Raw genomic sequence first — 14,068 nt, forward strand, 5'->3', positions numbered from 1 at the left:
TACAATCTTGCCTCTCTTGTATTTTTTTCCTCCAATTCCCACCGATTCTTGCCCATCCAACCGAACGGCCATCATGAATCTTTCTTCCTTCCTTTGATTATTCTTGGCCCTAATTCCCAAACATCACCCTGCTTCTTCTATTATTACTGACGGTGTTACTATTCATCTTTTTCTGCAATGTCATTTAGAAAAATTTTGTCGCTCAATCACCATTTCCACACAACAGCCCCGCTTCCCCCTCTTAACTCTTCTAATTTTGTTTCGGACCTGCCAAAATATGCATTTTGTGGAGGTGTTTTTGCTCTGGCAGTTTCGTTTGTTTCATATTCCGTTGGTCCAGATAAGAGTCAAGTGAAAGAAACGACGAAAATGGCTGCATGTGATATAGAAGATGATGCTGGCAAAAGTTTTAACAGTCTTGAAGGGTGTCTTGATCATATTTCCAGAGAGAAGGACAAGGAGATGAAGCAATTGAAAGAAAATGAAACAACCAAAAAGGGCATAATTGAAGTACGCCCTGAAGAAGAAAGAGAAGGAGGTGGAGGGGCGTGGGGGGAAGCAACAAAAATCCTGGTTACCGATGTACATCTTCTTATTTTTTACCTCTTATCAAGTTTACATCTCTATTTATTATTTTCATAATTTCCTCCAAATCTTAAACTTTTTTTTATGTTTCAATTTCTAAATCCCAAAAAGTATGAATGAAAATTTGAACTCATAATGTCTAATTTCCATAGGCGTGGATTTTTTTATAATTTTTGAATGTTGTGATATTTTTTGATTGGATTTAAAATTACTTTGTTGGTGGATACAATTGCGATTGAGATAAAATTTATTTGTTTCAACTTATAATTTAAAAAGTTTATTTGTGAAAATACAAAATTTTTGCTGGCCTTTCTCTCTATAGTTGTACAATATTAGACGTAGATTGACTGATTTTAGAAATATAATATTAACACATGTATGCTGTCATTTCAAAAGTTGAGCACAAGTCAACGAAACTTAGAGCCTCATACAATCTTGCCTCTCTTGTATTTTTTTCCTCCAATTCCCACCGATTCTTGCCCATCCAACCGAACGGCCATCATGAATCTTTCTTCCTTCCTTTGATTATTCTTGGCCCTAATTCCCAAACATCACCCTGCTTCTTCTATTATTACTGACGGTGTCACTATTCATCTTTTTCTGCAATGTCATTTAGAAAAATTTTGTCGCTCAATCACCATTTCCACACAACAGCTCCGCTTCCCCCTCTTAACTCTTCTAATTTTGTTTCGGACCCGTCAAAATATGCATTTGGTGGAGGTGTTTTTGCTCTGGCAGTTTCGTTTGTTTCATATTCTGTTGGTCCAGATAAGACTCAAGTGAAAGAAACGACGAAAATGGCTGCATGTGATATAGAAGATGATGCTGGCAAAAGTTTTAACAGTCTTGAAGGGTGTCTTGATCATATTTCCAGAGAGAAGGACAAGGAGATGAAGCAATTGAAAGAAAATGAAACAACCAAAAAGGGCATAATTGAAGTACGCCCTGAAGAAGAAAGAGAAGGAGGTGGAGGGGTGTGGGGGGAAGCAACAAAAATCCTGGTTACCGATGTACATCTTCTTATTTTTTACCTCTTATCAAGTTTACATCTCTATTTATTATTTTCATAATTTCCTCCAAATCTTAAACTTTTTTTTATGTTTCAATTTCTAAATCCCAAAAAGTATGAATGAAAATTTGAACTCATAATGTCTAATATCCATAGGCGTGAATTTTTTTATAATTTTTGAAAGTTGTGATATTTTTTGATTGGATTTCAAATTACTTTGTTGGTGGATACAATTGCGATTGGGATAAAATTTATTTGTTTCAACTTATAATTTAAAAAGTTTATTTGTGAAAATACAAAATTTTTGCTGGCCTTTCTCTCTATAGTTGTACAATATTAGACGTAGATTGACTGATTTTAGAAATATAATATTAAAACATGTATGCTGTCATTTCAAAAGTTGAGCACAAGTCAACGAAACTTAGAGTCTCATACAATCTTGCCTCTCTTGTATTTTTTTCCTCCAATTCCCACCGATTCTTGCCCATCCAACCGAACGGCCATCATGAATCTTTCTTCCTTCCTTTGATTATTCTTGGCCCTAATTCCCAAACATCACCCTGCTTCTTCTATTATTACTAACGGTGTTACTATTCATATTTTTCTGCAATGTCATTTAGAAAAATTTTGTCGCTCAATCACCATTTCCAAACAACAGCCCCGCTTCCCCCTCTTAACTCTTCTAATTTTCTTTCGGACCCGTCAAAATTTGCATTTGGTGGAGGTGTTTTTGCTCTGGCAGTTTCGTTTGTTTCATATTCCGTTGGTCCAGATAAGAGTCAAGTGAAAGAAACGACGAAAATGGCTGCATGTGATATAGAAGATGATGCTGGCAAAAGTTTTAACAGTCTTGAAGGGTGTCTTGATCATATTTCCAGAGAGAAGGACAAGGAGATGAAGCAATTGAAAGGAAATGAAACAACCAAAAAGGGCATAACTGAAGTACGCCCTGAAGAAGAAAGAGAAGGAGGTGGAGGGGCGTGGGGGGAAGCAACAAAAATCCTGGTTACCGATGTACATCTTCTTATTTTTTACCTCTTATCAAGTTTACATCTCTATTTATTATTTTCATAATTTCCTCCAAATCTTAAACTTTTTTTTATGTTTCAATTTCTAAATCCCAAAAAGTATGAATGAAAATTTGAACTCATAATGTCTAATTTCCATAGGCATGGATTTTTTTATAATTTTTGAATTTTGTGATATTTTTTGATTGGATTTAAAATTACTTTGTTGGTGGATACAATTGCGATTGAGATAAAATTTATTTGTTTCAACTTATAATTTAAAAAATTTATTTGTGAAAATACAAAATTTTTGCTGGCCTTTCTCTCTATAGTTGTACAATATTAGACGTAGATTGACTGATTTTAGAAATATAATATTAAAACATGTATGCTGTCATTTCAAAAGTTGAGCACAAGTCAACGAAACTTAGAGCCTCATACAATCTTGCCTCTCTTGTATTTTTTTCCTCCAATTCCCACCGATTCTTGCCCATCCAACCGAACGGCCATCATGAATCTTTCTTCCTAATTTTGATTATTCTTGGCCCTAATTCCCAAACATCACCCTGCTTCTTCTATTATTACTGACGGTGTTACTATTCATCTTTTTCTGCAATGTCATTTAGAAAAATTTTGTCGCTCAATCACCGTTTCCACACAACAGCCCGCTTCCCCCTCTTAACTCTTCTAATTTTGTTTCGGACCCGCCAAAATATGCATTTGGTGGAGGTGTTTTTGCTCTGGCAGTTTCGTTTGTTTCATATTCTGTTGGTCCAAATAAGAGTCAAGTGAAAGAAACGACGAAAATGGCTGCATGTGATATAGAAGATGATGCTGGCAAAAGTTTTAACAGTCTTGAAGGGTGTCTTGATCATATTTCCAGAGAGAAGGACAAGGAGATGAAGCAATTGAAAGGAAATGAAACAACCAAAAAGGGCATAACTGAAGTACGCCCTGAAGAAGAAAGAGAAGGAGGTGGAGGGGCGTGGGGGGAAGCAACAAAAATCCTGGTTACCGATGTACATCTTCTTATTTTTTACCTCTTATCAAGTTTACATCTCTATTTATTATTTTCATAATTTCCTCCAAATCTTAAACTTTTTTTTATGTTTCAATTTCTAAATCCCAAAAAGTATGAATGAAAATTTGAACTCATAATGTCTAATTTCCATAGGCGTGGATTTTTTTATAATTTTTGAATGTTGTGATATTTTTTGATTGGATTTAAAATTACTTTGTTGGTGGATACAATTGCGATTGAGATAAAATTTATTTGTTTCAACTTATAATTTAAAAAATTTATTTGTGAAAATACAAAATTTTTGCTGGCCTTTCTCTCTATAGTTGTACAATATTAGACGTAGATTGACTGATTTTAGAAATATAATATTAAAACATGTATGCTGTCATTTCAAAAGTTGAGCACAAGTCAACGAAACTTAGAGCCTCATACAATCTTGCCTCTCTTGTATTTTTTTCCTCCAATTCCCACCGATTCTTGCCCATCCAACCGAACGGCCATCATGAATCTTTCTTCCTAATTTTGATTATTCTTGGCCCTAATTCCCAAACATCACCCTGCTTCTTCTATTATTACTGACGGTGTTACTATTCATCTTTTTCTGCAATGTCATTTAGAAAAATTTTGTCGCTCAATCACCGTTTCCACACAACAGCCCGCTTCCCCCTCTTAACTCTTCTAATTTTGTTTCGGACCCGCCAAAATATGCATTTGGTGGAGGTGTTTTTGCTCTGGCAGTTTCGTTTGTTTCATATTCTGTTGGTCCAAATAAGAGTCAAGTGAAAGAAACGACGAAAATGGCTGCATGTGATATAGAAGATGATGCTGGCAAAAGTTTTAACAGTCTTGAAGGGTGTCTTGATCATATTTCCAGAGAGAAGGACAAGGAGATGAAGCAATTGAAAGGAAATGAAACAACCAAAAAGGGCATAACTGAAGTACGCCCTGAAGAAGAAAGAGAAGGAGGTGGAGGGGCGTGGGGGGAAGCAACAAAAATCCTGGTTACCGATGTACATCTTCTTATTTTTTACCTCTTATCAAGTTTACATCTCTATTTATTATTTTCATAATTTCCTCCAAATCTTAAACTTTTTTTTATGTTTCAATTTCTAAATCCCAAAAAGTATGAATGAAAATTTGAACTCATAATGTCTAATTTCCATAGGCGTGGATTTTTTTATAATTTTTGAATGTTGTGATATTTTTTGATTGGATTTAAAATTACTTTGTTGGTGGATACAATTGCGATTGAGATAAAATTTATTTGTTTCAACTTATAATTTAAAAAGTTTATTTGTGAAAATACAAAATTTTTGCTGGCCTTTCTCTCTATAGTTGTACAATATTAGACGTAGATTGACTGATTTTAGAAATATAATATTAACACATGTATGCTGTCATTTCAAAAGTTGAGCACAAGTCAACGAAACTTAGAGCCTCATGCAATCTTGCCTCTCTTGTATTTTTTTCCTCCAATTCCCACCGATTCTTGCCCATCCAACCGAACGGCCATCATGAATCTTTCTTCCTTCCTTTGATTATTCTTGGCCCTAATTCCCAAACATCACCCTGCTTCTTCTATTATTACTGACGGTGTCACTATTCATCTTTTTCTGCAATGTCATTTAGAAAAATTTTGTCGCTCAATCACCATTTCCACACAACAGCTCCGCTTCCCCCTCTTAACTCTTCTAATTTTGTTTCGGACCCGTCAAAATATGCATTTGGTGGAGGTGTTTTTGCTCTGGCAGTTTCGTTTGTTTCATATTCTGTTGGTCCAGATAAGAGTCAAGTGAAAGAAACGACGAAAATGGCTGCATGTGATATAGAAGATGATGCTGGCAAAAGTTTTAACAGTCTTGAAGGGTGTCTTGATCATATTTCCAGAGAGAAGGACAAGGAGATGAAGCAATTGAAAGAAAATGAAACAACCAAAAAGGGCATAATTGAAGTACGCCCTGAAGAAGAAAGAGAAGGAGGTGGAGGGGCGTGGGGGGAAGCAACAAAAATCCTGGTTACCGATGTACATCTTCTTATTTTTTACCTCTTATTAAGTTTACATCTCTATTTATTATTTTCATAATTTCCTCCAAATCTTAAACTTTTTTTTATGTTTCAATTTCTAAATCCCAAAAAGTATGAATGAAAATTTGAACTCATAATGTCTAATTTCCATAGACGTGGATTTTTTTATAATTTTTGAATGTTGTGATATTTTTTGATTGGATTTAAAATTACTTTGTTGGTGGATACAATTGCGATTGAGATAAAGTTTATTTGTTTCAACTTATAAATTAAAAAGTTTATTTGTGAAAATACAAAATTTTTGCTGGCCTTTCTCTCTATAGTTGTACAATATTAGACGTAGATTGACTGATTTTAGAAATATAATATTAACACATGTATGCTGTCATTTCAAAAGTTGAGCACAAGTCAACGAAACTTAGAGCCTCATACAATCTTGCCTCTCTTGTATTTTTTTCCTCCAATTCCCACCGATTCTTGTCCATCCAACCGAACGGCCATCATGAATCTTTCTTCCTTCCTTTGATTATTGTTGGCCCTAATTCCCAAACATCACCCTGCTTCTTCTATTATTACTGACGGTGTAACTATTCATCTTTTTCTGCAATGTCATTTAGAAAAATTTTGTCGCTCAATCACCATTTCCACACAACAGCTCCGCTTCCCCCTCTTAACTCTTCTAATTTTGTTTCGGACCCGTCAAAATATGCATTTGGTGGAGGTGTTTTTGCTCTGGCAGTTTCGTTTGTTTCATATTCTGTTGGTCCAGATAAGAGTCAAGTGAAAAAAACGACGAAAATGGCTGCATGTGATATAGAAGATGATGCTGGCAAAAGTTTTAACAGTCTTGAAGGGTGTCTTGATCATATTTCCAGAGAGAAGGACAAGGAGATGAAGCAATTGAAAGAAAATGAAACAACCAAAAAGGGCATAATTGAAGTACGCCCAGAAGAAGAAAGAGAAGGAGGTGGAGGGGTGTGGGGGGAAGCAACAAAAATCCTGGTTACCGATGTACATCTTCTTATTTTTTACCTCTTATCAAGTTTACATCTCTATTTATTATTTTCATAATTTCCTCCAAAACTTAAACTTTTTTTTATGTTTCAATTTCTAAATCCCAAAAAGTATGAATGAAAATTTGAACTCATAATGTCTAATTTCCATAGGCGTGGATTTTTTTTATAATTTTTGAATGTTGTGATATTTTTTGATTGGATTTAAAATTACTTTGTTGGTGGATACAATTGCGATTGAGATAAAATTTATTTGTTTCAACTTATAATTTAAAAAGTTTATTTGTGAAAATACAAAATTTTTGCTGGCCTTTCTCTCTATAGTTGTACAATATTAGACGTAGATTGACTGATTTTAGAAATATAATATTAAAACATGTATGCTGTCATTTCAAAAGTTGAGCACAAGTCAACGAAACTTAGAGCCTCATGCAATCTTGCCTCTCTTGTATTTTTTTCCTCCAATTCCCACCGATTCTTGCCCATCCAACCGAACGGCCATCATGAATCTTTCTTCCTAATTTTGATTATTCTTGGCCCTAATTCCCAAACATCACCCTGCTTCTTCTATTATTACTGACGGTGTTACTATTCATCTTTTTCTGCAATGTCATTTAGAAAAATTTTGTCGCTCAATCACCGTTTCCACACAACAGCCCGCTTCCCCCTCTTAACTCTTCTAATTTTGTTTCGGACCCGCCAAAATATGCATTTGGTGGAGGTGTTTTTGCTCTGGCAGTTTCGTTTGTTTCATATTCTGTTGGTCCAGATAAGAGTCAAGTGAAAGAAACGACGAAAATGGCTGCATGCGATATAGAAGATGATGCTGGCAAAAGTTTTAACAGTCTTGAAGGGTGTCTTGATCATATTTCCAGAGAGAAGGACAAGGAGATGAAGCAATTGAAAGGAAATGAAACAACCAAAAAGGGCATAACTGAAGTACGCCCTGAAGAAGAAAGAGAAGGAGGTGGAGGGGCGTGGGGGGAAGCAACAAAAATCCTGGTTACCGATGTACATCTTCTTATTTTTTACCTCTTATCAAGTTTACATCTCTATTTATTATTTTCATAATTTCCTCCAAATCCTAAACTTTTTTTTATCTTTCAATTTCTAAATCCCAAAAGTATGAATGAAAATTTGAACTCATAATGTCTAATTTCCATAGGCGTGGATTTTTTTTATAATTTTTGAATGGTGTGATATTTTTTGATTGGATTTAAAATTACTTTGTTGGTGGATACAATTGCGATTGAGATAAAGTTTATTTGTTTCAACTTATAATTTAAAAAGTTTATTTGTGAAAATACAAAATTTTTGCTGGCCTTTCTCTCTATAGTTGTACAATATTAGACGTAGATTGACTGATTTTAGAAATATAATATTAAAACATGTATGCTGTCATTTCAAAAGTTGAGCACAAGTCAACGAAACTTAGAGCCTCATACAATCTTGCCTCTCTTGTATTTTTTTCCTCCAATTCCCACCGATTCTTGCCCATCCAACCGAACGGCCATCATGAATCTTTCTTCCTTCCTTTGATTATTCTTGGCCCTAATTCCCAAACATCACCCCGCTTCTTCTATTATTACTGACGGTGTCACTATTCATCTTTTTCTGCAATGTCATTTAGAAAAATTTTGTCGCTCAATCACCATTTCCACACAACAGCCCCGCTTCCCCCTCTTAACTCTTCTAATTTTGTTTCGGACCCGTCAAAATATGCATTTGGTGGAGGTGTTTTTGCTCTGACAGTTTCGTTTGTTTCATATTCTGTTGGTCCAGATAAGAGTCAAGTGAAAGAAACGACGAAAATGGCTGCATGTGATATACAAGATGATGCTGGCAAAAGTTTTAACAGTCTTGAAGGGTTTCTTGATCATATTTCCAGAGAGAAGGACAAGGAGATGAAGCAATTGAAAGAAAATGAAACAACCAAAAAGGGCATAATTGAAGTACGCCCAGAAGAAGAAAGAGAAGGAGGTGGAGGGGTGTGGGGGGAAGCAACAAAAATCCTGGTTACCGATGTACATCTTCTTATTTTTTACCTCTTATCAAGTTTACATCTCTATTTATTATTTTCATAATTTCCTCCAAAACTTAAACTTTTTTTTATGTTTCAATTTCTAAATCCCAAAAAGTATGAATGAAAATTTGAACTCATAATGTCTAATTTCCATAGGCGTGGATTTTTTTTATAATTTTTGAATGTTGTGATATTTTTTGATTGGATTTAAAATTACTTTGTTGGTGGATACAATTGCGATTGAGATAAAATTTATTTGTTTCAACTTATAATTTAAAAAGTTTATTTGTGAAAATACAAAATTTTTGCTGGCCTTTCTCTCTATAGTTGTACAATATTAGACGTAGATTGACTGATTTTAGAAATATAATATTAAAACATGTATGCTGTCATTTCAAAAGTTGAGCACAAGTCAACGAAACTTAGAGCCTCATGCAATCTTGCCTCTCTTGTATTTTTTTCCTCCAATTCCCACCGATTCTTGCCCATCCAACCGAACGGCCATCATGAATCTTTCTTCCTTCCTTTGATTATTCTTGGCCCTAATTCCCAAACATCACCCCGCTTCTTCTATTATTACTGACGGTGTCACTATTCATCTTTTTCTGCAATGTCATTTAGAAAAATTTTGTCGCTCAATCACCATTTCCACACAACAGCCCCGCTTCCCCCTCTTAACTCTTCTAATTTTGTTTCGGACCCGTCAAAATATGCATTTGGTGGAGGTGTTTTTGCTCTGACAGTTTCGTTTGTTTCATATTCTGTTGGTCCAGATAAGAGTCAAGTGAAAGAAACGACGAAAATGGCTGCATGTGATATACAAGATGATGCTGGCAAAAGTTTTAACAGTCTTGAAGGGTTTCTTGATCATATTTCCAGAGAGAAGGACAAGGAGATGAAGCAATTGAAAGAAAATGAAACAACCAAAAAGGGCATAATTGAAGTACGCCCAGAAGAAGAAAGAGAAGGAGGTGGAGGGGCGTGGGGGGAAGCAACAAAAATCCTGGTTACCGATGTACATCTTCTTATTTTTTACCTCTTATCAAGTTTACACCTCTATTTATTATTTTCATAATTTCCTCCAAAACTTAAACTTTTTTTTATGTTTCAATTTCTAAATCCCAAAAAGTATGAATGAAAATTTGAACTCATAATGTCTAATTTCCATAGGCGTGGATTTTTTTTATAATTTTTGAATGTTGTGATATTTTTTGATTGGATTTAAAATTACTTTGTTGGTGGATACAATTGCGATTGAGATAAAATTTATTTGTTTCAACTTATAATTTAAAAAGTTTATTTGTGAAAATACAAAATTTTTGCTGGCCTTTCTCTCTATAGTTGTACAATATTAGACGTAGATTGACTGATTTTAGAAATATAATATTAAAACATGTATGCTGTCATTTCAAAAGTTGAGCACAAGTCAACGAAACTTAGAGCCTCATGCAATCTTGCCTCTCTTGTATTTTTTTCCTCCAATTCCCACCGATTCTTGCCCATCCAACCGAACGGCCATCATGAATCTTTCTTCCTTCCTTTGATTATTCTTGGCCCTAATTCCCAAACATCACCCTGCTTCTTCTATTATTACTAACGGTGTTACTATTCATATTTTTCTGCAATGTCATTTAGAAAAATTTTGTCGCTCAATCACCATTTCCAAACAACAGCCCCGCTTCCCCCTCTTAACTCTTCTAATTTTCTTTCGTACCCGTCAAAATTTGCATTTGGTGGAGGTGTTTTTGCTCTGGCAGTTTCGTTTGTTTCATATTCCGTTGGTCCAGATAAGAGTCAAGTGAAAGAAACGACGAAAATGGCTGCATGTGATATAGAAGATGATGCTGGCAAAAGTTTTAACAGTCTTGAAGGGTGTCTTGATCATATTTCCAGAGAGAAGGACAAGGAGATGAAGCAATTGAAAGGAAATGAAACAACCAAAAAGGGCATAACTGAAGTACGCCCTGAAGAAGAAAGAGAAGGAGGTGGAGGGGCGTGGGGGGAAGCAACAAAAATCCTGGTTACCGATGTACATCTTCTTATTTTTTACCTCTTATCAAGTTTACATCTCTATTTATTATTTTCAAAATTTCCTCCAAATCTTAAACTTTTTTTTATGTTTCAATTTCTAAATCCGAAAAAGTATGAATGAAAATTTGAACTCATAATGTCTAATTTCCATAGGCGTGGATTTTTTTATAATTTTTGAATGTTGTGAGATTTTTTGATTGGATTTAAAATTACTTTTTTGGTGGATATAATTGCGATTGAGATAAAATTTATTTGTTTCAACTTATAATTTAAAAAGTTTATTTGTGAAAATACAAAATTTTTGCTGGCCTTTCTCTCTATAGTTGTACAATATTAGACGTAGATTGACTGATTTTAGAAATATAATATTAAAACATGTATGCTGTCATTTCAAAAGTTGAGCACAAGTCAACGAAACTTAGAGGCTCATACAATCTTGCCTCTCTTGTATTTTTTTCCTCCAATTCCCACCGATTCTTGCCCATCCAACCGAACGGCCATCATGAATCTTTCTTCCTTCCTTTGATTATTCTTGGCCCTAATTCCCAAACATCACCCCGCTTCTTCTATTATTACTGACGGTGTCACTATTCATCTTTTTCTGCAATGTCATTTAGAAAAATTTTGTCGCTCAATCACCATTTCCACACAACAGCCCCGCTTCCCCCTCTTAACTCTTCTAATTTTGTTTCGGACCCGTCAAAATATGCATTTGGTGGAGGTGTTTTTGCTCTGACAGTTTCGTTTGTTTCATATTCTGTTGGTCCAGATAAGAGTCAAGTGAAAGAAACGACGAAAATGGCTGCATGTGATATACAAGATGATGCTGGCAAAAGTTTTAACAGTCTTGAAGGGTTTCTTGATCATATTTCCAGAGAGAAGGACAAGGAGATGAAGCAATTGAAAGAAAATGAAACAACCAAAAAGGGCATAATTGAAGTACGCCCAGAAGAAGAAAGAGAAGGAGGTGGAGGGGTGTGGGGGGAAGCAACAAAAATCCTGGTTACCGATGTACATCTTCTTATTTTTTACCTCTTATCAAGTTTACATCTCTATTTATTATTTTCATAATTTCCTCCAAAACTTAAACTTTTTTTTATGTTTCAATTTCTAAATCCCAAAAAGTATGAATGAAAATTTGAACTCATAATGTCTAATTTCCATAGGCGTGGATTTTTTTTATAATTTTTGAATGTTGTGATATTTTTTGATTGGATTTAAAATTACTTTGTTGGTGGATACAATTGCGATTGAGATAAAATTTATTTGTTTCAACTTATAATTTAAAAAGTTTATTTGTGAAAATACAAAATTTTTGCTGGCCTTTCTCTCTATAGTTGTACAATATTAGACGTAGATTGACTGATTTTAGAAATATAATATTAAAACATGTATGCTGTCATTTCAAAAGTTGAGCACAAGTCAACGAAACTTAGAGCCTCATGCAATCTTGCCTCTCTTGTATTTTTTTCCTCCAATTCCCACCGATTCTTGCCCATCCAACCGAACGGCCATCATGAATCTTTCTTCCTTCCTTTGATTATTCTTGGCCCTAATTCCCAAACATCACCCCGCTTCTTCTATTATTACTGACGGTGTCACTATTCATCTTTTTCTGCAATGTCATTTAGAAAAATTTTGTCGCTCAATCACCATTTCCACACAACAGCCCCGCTTCCCCCTCTTAACTCTTCTAATTTTGTTTCGGACCCGTCAAAATATGCATTTGGTGGAGGTGTTTTTGCTCTGACAGTTTCGTTTGTTTCATATTCTGTTGGTCCAGATAAGAGTCAAGTGAAAGAAACGACGAAAATGGCTGCATGTGATATACAAGATGATGCTGGCAAAAGTTTTAACAGTCTTGAAGGGTTTCTTGATCATATTTCCAGAGAGAAGGACAAGGAGATGAAGCAATTGAAAGAAAATGAAACAACCAAAAAGGGCATAATTGAAGTACGCCCAGAAGAAGAAAGAGAAGGAGGTGGAGGGGTGTGGGGGGAAGCAACAAAAATCCTGGTTACCGATGTACATCTTCTTATTTTTTACCTCTTATCAAGTTTACATCTCTATTTATTATTTTCATAATTTCCTCCAAAACTTAAACTTTTTTTTATGTTTCAATTTCTAAATCCCAAAAAGTATGAATGAAAATTTGAACTCATAATGTCTAATTTCCATAGGCGTGGATTTTTTTTATAATTTTTGAATGTTGTGATATTTTTTGATTGGATTTAAAATTACTTTGTTGGTGGATACAATTGCGATTGAGATAAAATTTATTTGTTTCAACTTATAATTTAAAAAGTTTATTTGTGAAAATACAAAATTTTTGCTGGCCTTTCTCTCTATAGTTGTACAATATTAGACGTAGATTGACTGATTTTAGAAATATAATATTAAAACATGTATGCTGTCATTTCAAAAGTTGAGCACAAGTCAACGAAACTTAGAGCCTCATGCAATCTTGCCTCTCTTGTATTTTTTTCCTCCAATTCCCACCGATTCTTGCCCATCCAACCGAACGGCCATCATGAATCTTTCTTCCTTCCTTTGATTATTCTTGGCCCTAATTCCCAAACATCACCCCGCTTCTTCTATTATTACTGACGGTGTCACTATTCATCTTTTTCTGCAATGTCATTTAGAAAAATTTTGTCGCTCAATCACCATTTCCACACAACAGCCCCGCTTCCCCCTCTTAACTCTTCTAATTTTGTTTCGGACCCGTCAAAATATGCATTTGGTGGAGGTGTTTTTGCTCTGGCAGTTTCGTTTGTTTCATATTCTGTTGGTCCAGATAAGAGTCAAGTGAAAGAAACGACGAAAATGGCTGCATGTGATATAGAAGATGAGGCTGGCAAAAGTTTTAACAGTCTTGAAGGGTGTCTTGATCATATTTCCAGAGAGAAGGACAAGGAGATGAAGCAATTGAAAGAAAATGAAACAACCAAAAAGGGCATAATTGAAGTACGCCCTGAAGAAGAAAGAGAAGGAGGTGGAGGGGTGTGGGGGGAAGCAACAAAAATCCTGGTTACCGATGTACATCTTCTTATTTTTACCTCTTATCAAGTTTACATCTCTATTTATTATTTTCAAAATTTCCTCCAAATCTTAAACTTTTTTTTATGTTTCAAATTCTAAATCCGAAAAAGTATGAATGAAAATTTGAACTCATAATGTCTAATTTCCATAGGCGTGGATTTTTTTATAATTTTTGAATGTTGTGAGATTTTTTGATTGGATTTAAAATTACTTTTTTGGTGGATACAATTGCGATTGAGATAAAATTTATTTGTTTCAACTTATAATTTAAAAAGTTTATTTGTGAAAATACAAAATTTTTGCTGGCCTTTC

This window comes from Coffea arabica, chromosome 11e (genome assembly GCF_036785885.1).
Source record: "Coffea arabica cultivar ET-39 chromosome 11e, Coffea Arabica ET-39 HiFi, whole genome shotgun sequence".
NCBI lineage: Eukaryota > Viridiplantae > Streptophyta > Magnoliopsida > Gentianales > Rubiaceae > Coffea > Coffea arabica.